Source organism: Marmota monax, unplaced genomic scaffold (genome assembly GCF_021218885.2).
Source record: "Marmota monax isolate L192 unplaced genomic scaffold, Marmota_monax_Labrador192_F-V1.1 WCK01_AAM20220418_F8-fsc00086, whole genome shotgun sequence".
Lineage (NCBI taxonomy): Eukaryota > Metazoa > Chordata > Mammalia > Rodentia > Sciuridae > Marmota > Marmota monax.
The window spans coordinates 2,090,172-2,096,307 of record NW_026693086.1 but is presented as its reverse complement, the minus strand read 5'-3'; positions in this window follow the sequence as shown (position 1 = coordinate 2,096,307).

Sequence of the window (6,136 nt, the reverse complement as noted above, 5' to 3'; positions counted from 1 at the left end):
TGTTATCTTTTCAGGAATTCATTAATAAGTGTTTCAAAAGTTTCTCAGTTTAGATTTCCCATGTTTTAAAAACATACAGTTTGGGCTGGGGTTCAGTGCTTGCCTAGCATACAGGAGGCCCCGGGTTTAATCCCCAGCACCACAAAAGAGAATAAAGAAAAGGTGTAACCCCTATGAGCCAATGCTCTTTGGAGAACTCAATAGTTTTTTTTTTTTGTTTGTTTATTTGTTTTTTTGGGTACAGGATATTGGACCCAGAGATGCTTAGCCACTGAGCCACATCCCCAGCCCTATTAATTTTTTCTTTTTTTATTTTGAGACAGGGTCTCATGAGTTGCTTAGGCCTCATGAAGTTGCTGAGGATGTTTTCAATAGCATTATAAACTACAAATATCTCAGCTGTGTCAGCTGGTGCACATATGAAGGAGGTAAAGAATCAAAGTCCTTTAACTTTAATCATGTCATACTGTTTTTCAAAATGGTTGTGCCAATTCCTATTCCTACCAGCAGTAACTGATTGCCTCAGCTTCTATATTCTTGCCAACACCTAGAATTACAATACTGTATTTTTAATTTTTGACAATTTTATGGATGCATAAGAGAGAACCACCTTCCACGGGGTATTCTTTCGTGTTTTTCAAATTTTGCTCCACGTGCATGCTTAATTATAAAAGCCGTACTACCTATGTTTTAAAAAGAAAATTTCTCTTTATAAAACCACTTAAAAATAACTTTCTGTGCTTACCTTTTTTTTTTTTTTTCCTTGAAAAATTTCCTTGTGGATGTGCTATCCGCAGGCATATCTCATTTTGGGGGGTGCAAATACGGATAAGTGGACCGGAATTTTAACCCAGTGGCTAAGCATCTCTGGGTCCAATATCCTGTACCCAAAAAAACAAATAAACAAACAAACAAAAAAAAAACTATTGAGTTCTCCAAAGAGCAGACTCTTCAATTTCTTTTAGGGGAGCACGTGACAGGGAACTGCTCTTGTTTTCTTTTGATTTTGCAACTTTTGCAAACAGATGATGTCGAGGAACGCCCCCTAGTGGGCTCCCGTGGGTCTGCAACTACAAGATTTAAAGAACCTTCCTCTAGGTCCCTCTGCTCGCTTTGATTCAACTAACCCAGGACTGAAAATTTCTTTTCTTTTCTTTCTTTCTTTTTTTTTTTTTTGTACCAGGGATTGAACTCAGGGGCACTCGACCTCTGAGCCACACCCTCAGCCCTATTTTGTATTTATTTAGAGACAGGGTCTCACTGAGTGGCTTGGTGCCTTGCCTTTGCTGAGGCTGGTTTGAACTCGCGATCCTCCTGCCTCAGCCTCCTAAGGTGCTGGGATTACAGCCTTGTGCCACCGTGCCCAGCGGCTGAAAATAGTCCCTGAATAATAAAACAACCCTTTCTATGGCATTTATATTATATGAGGCGTTATAAATGATGCAAAGATGGGAGGATGTGGGTGGGTAGAAAGTACAGTGCCATTTTACATAGGTGGGGGGTTCCTGGAGCCAATCTCTTGTGATTCCCGAGGGGCTGTGTTAGCCTCTGGCCTCCAGCAGAGAATAAAGAAATGCAAATTCCTCGTGGGGTGGGGGTGGAGAAATGACAGCAAGGGTGTCCTCTTGGGGTCCCAGGTCAGGGTCTGACATCAGCATTCCTTACGGGTTTCAAACTCCAAGGGACACACCAGGCTTTCACCTAATAGTTTCTCCACCTGTTGACATTTTGGGCAGGTTAATCTTTTCTTGTGGGACTGGCTCATATCCTTGGCCTTTACCCCCTAAATGTCAGTAGCGTCCCTGTCTCCAGCTGGGACAGCCAAACATGTCTCCAGACATGGCTTAGGGCTGCACCAGCCCAGTCCTGAAGCTCATTAACCCTTACAGTACCACAAACCCCTTCCCCGGCAATTAGGGCTGGCTGAGGGGTGCTCTCCGCCCCCCACTCCCCGTTCTCACCCCCTCTCTCCGTGAAAATATGATGATATGATGTCTACCAGAATCTGTGAGCTTCAAAGCAGGCTCCCTCTGATCCCCTGATGAGCAGGGCAGGTGAAGCCGGCCCCGTGTCTGTGCTCTGGATTTTGGCTGTGTTTTGAGTGTGTCCCTCCAAGGATTCACAGGTGGGAAGTCTGGTCCTCCAGGTGGTGGTGTTATTAGGTTACTAGGTTATTCCGTTGAGAAGGTTGTTATAAAGATCAAGCCTGGCCCCTCCCTGTCTTGCCAGGTGAGTTTTTCTGCATGGACCTCTGTCACTGAGAAGCCATGTGTCATGGGATCCTTACCAGAGCCAAGCAGATGCTGGCAGAGTGCTCCTTTTATTTTTAAAATGTCTTCTGATTAGTTATACATGACAGTAGAATGCATTTTGACCTGTCACACATAAATGGAGTATAACTTTCTCGTTCTTCTGGTTGTACATGATGTAGAATTAAACCAGTCGTGCAATCATATATGTACCTAGGGTAAGGATGTCCCATTCGTTCTACTGTCCTTCCTACCCTCTTACGTCCTCCCCTCCCTTCCCCCCCCTCTGCCTAATCCAAAGTATCTCTATTTTCCTCTAGCCCCTACAACTTATTGTGAATTAGCATCTGCATATCAGAGAAAACATTCAGCCTTTGGCTTTGAGGGCTTGACTTATTGTGTTTAGCATGATATTCTCCAGCTCCAGCCATTTACCTGAAAATGCCATAATGTCATTCTTCTTTAGGGCTGAGTAATGTTCCGTTGTGTACATACACCACATTTTCCTTATCCATTCATCAGTCGAAGGACACCTAGGTGGGTTCCATGGTTTAGCGTTTGAGAATTGAACTGCTGTAGACACTGATGTGGCTGCGTCACTGTGGTATGCTGATTTTAAGTTCTTAAATAAGGAGTGGGATAGCTGAGTCAAATAGTGGTTCCATTCCAAGTTTTCTGAGGAATCTCCATACTGGCACAGCGCCCTTGAAGCTCCAAAACTGTGAGGTAAATAACCCTCTTTTCTTTACACATGACCCAGCCTCAGGAATTTTGTTATAGCCACAAAACCAGACAAATACAGCCTGGCACAATCTATGTGCTTGAAAAATGTTAGCCATTATTATCAATGATTCATTCAGTGCATGACTATAATTACCAAGGCCTAATAGACAACAAGCATTGCTCTAATGTGGGTATGTAGTGCACAGGAAAAAAAGTTGTATTAATTCCTGTTTTAATTATTGTTTATTTCTCAAACTGCCAGCTGCATCAATCTATTAGCAGGTGGGGAAATAAAGGATTTCTCAGGAGGACCAGTAGGACCCTGGGTTGAGCTAAGGACTAGTAAAAGAGTACTTTCAATGGGCAGGGCACCCCAGGGGAGACATGTCATACAAGATTTTTTGTCTCTATCTCAGGAATACTCTATTGCCCATGTTTGAGGCTAGAGCAGGGTTGCCCAATAGAATTTTCTATAATCATGGAAATACTCCCCAGTGGCACTCTACGGTACAGTAGCCACTAGCCACCTGGGGCTGTTGAGTGTGTTTTTTTAATATTTATTTTTTAGTTTTAGGTGGACACAATCTCTTTATTTTACATTTATGTGGTGCTGAGGATGGAACCCAGTGCCTCGGGCATGCTAGGTGAGCGCCCTACCACTGAGCCCCAGCCTCAGCCCCCTGTTGGGCATTTTGAATGTGGCTAGTGTGATGGAGACATGGAATTCGAAATGTTATTTAATTTTGAGGGACTTACACTGAAATAGCCTCCTTGGCTACCGACGACCATATTGGATAGTGTAGAAGTACCTGGGGAGATGAAGTATTATTGCCCACCATCTGGGGTCCGATTTCTTCAGCTGGAAACAGCGTTGAGAGACAAGAAAGCTATTCCCAGTACTTTGGTTTTATATAACTTTTAAAGAAGTAGCCAAATTATCTTATATGGTGTCTGTACCATTTTATATCAGCAGGGGGATTCCAATTTCTCCGCTTCCTTGCCAATATACTTGGTTTCTGTTCTGTTTTATTTTATTGTAGCCATACTACCATATGGAGAGTGCTGTCTAGTGGCACCTGATTGTCATCTTGATTGACAGGTCCTTATTTGTATGTGTTCTTTGGCACAATGTCTACTCCAGCACTTGGCTCATTTTTTTTTAAATATATATATTTTTTTAGTTGTAGATGAACACAATGCTTTTATTTATTTATTTATTTATTTTGATGTGGTGCTGAGGATCCAACCCAGTACCTCACACCTGTGAGGCAAGCGCTCTGCCACTGAGCCATAATCCCAACCCATTTGGCTCATTTTAAAGATTGACTTCTTATTGACCTGAAATCTTGTCATATATATTCTGAATCCTATACTCTTGTCATATATATGGTTTGCAAATATTTTCTCTCATATCTAAGTTGTTGTTTTCACTTTCTTGACAGTGCCTTTTGATGCACAGGTTTTTTTAAAAACATTTTTTGATGAAGTCTGATTTATCTATTTTTCTCTTTTCTTCTTTGTGCCTTAGGTATCATTTCTAAGAATCCATTGCTAAAACTGAGGTCATGAATATTTATTCCCGTGTTTTGTTATAGGAGTTTTATAATTTTAACTTTGGTATCTGTATCTTTGATCCATTTTGAATTAATTTTTTGGAGTTGCAATTCTGTTCGACTGTTGTGTATGTCTAGGATAATGCCAGTACCTTACTGTTTTGATAACTACAGCTTTGAGTAAGTTTTAAAATCAAGGCAAGTGAGCTGGATGCATTGGCTCATGCTGGTAATCCCAGAAGCTTGGGAGGCTGAGGCAGGAGGATCTCAAGTTCAAAGCCAGCCTCAGCAAGAGTGAGGTGCTAAGCAACTCAGTGAGACCCTGTGTCTAAATACAGTACAAAACAGGGCTGGGGATGTGGCTCAGTGGTTGAGTGCCCTGAGTTCAATCCCTGGTACCAAAAAAACCAAAATATGTGAGTCTTCCAACTTACTTTTTTTTTTTCTTTTTAAAGTATTTTGGCTATTCAGGGTCTCTTTCAATTCATATGAAGTTTAGAATCAAATTTCCCACTTTTCTTAAAAACTTCATTGGGATTTTGATTGATAAGGATTGCGCTGAATTTCTTCTCTTTAGTAGTGTTGCCATATTAATAATGTCACATCTTCCAATCCGTAAACCTAAGATGTCTTTTCCCTTATTTGGCCTTTTAAAACCTCTCTCAGAGATGTCTTATAGTTTTCAGTACGTGAGTCTTTTGCCTCCTAGGTTAAATTTATTCCTGCGTCTCTTATTCAATTCGGTGCTATTGTCGATGGGATTGTTTTCTTAATTGCATTTTTAGATTCTCCATCACTTATGTGTAGAAATAGAGCTGATTATCTTTTGTGTGCTGGGCTGATATCCTGCAACCTGCTGAGGAATTCATCAGCTCTCCTAGATGTCTTGAGTGAATTCTTCAAGGATTTTCTATAGCTCCATCATATCATCTACAAATAAAGATAATTTTACCTCCTCCTTTTACATTTTGGATGTCTTTTATTTCTTTTTATTGTTCTTTCTTTTTCTTTCGGTTGCTTTGGTGAGAATATTAAACACAAGTGGTAAAAGCCAGCCTTGGTGTCTTCCTTGGGATCTTAGGGGGATACTTTCAGTCTTTCACTATGGACTATATGGTAGGTGAGGTTTTCAGAAATGTCCTTGATCATGTTGAGGAACTTTCCTTCTATTCCAAGTTTAGTTGCATGTTTTTTTTTCTCCCATAAAATGGTGTTCCATTTTGTCAAATGTTTTTCTGCATTAACCGAGATGATCGTTAATAGATCCAAGCGTCCCCTTGGATCTATTAATGTGGTATATCACATTAGTACTTATCTTTTAAGGAAGAAGGCTGGGAGATGCCCACACACTATTTCTCTTCACATTTCCATGTGGAGAATGCAGTTCTCTGGGCACCGTGGGCTGCAGGACAGGCAGGGAAATGCAGCTCCTACCTAACACTCATGTGTGCGGTTAGACCTTGGGTGAAAGTTCTGGAAGGAAGGTGGAGAATAGACCTTGAACATCACTTCAATCAAGAAGTCGATAATTCTACAGGCCAGGATTCCATCTCAAGAGGGCAGCAAGATTCTTTTGAGACATGGTGGCTTCTTATGGGGCAAAGCAGTCTG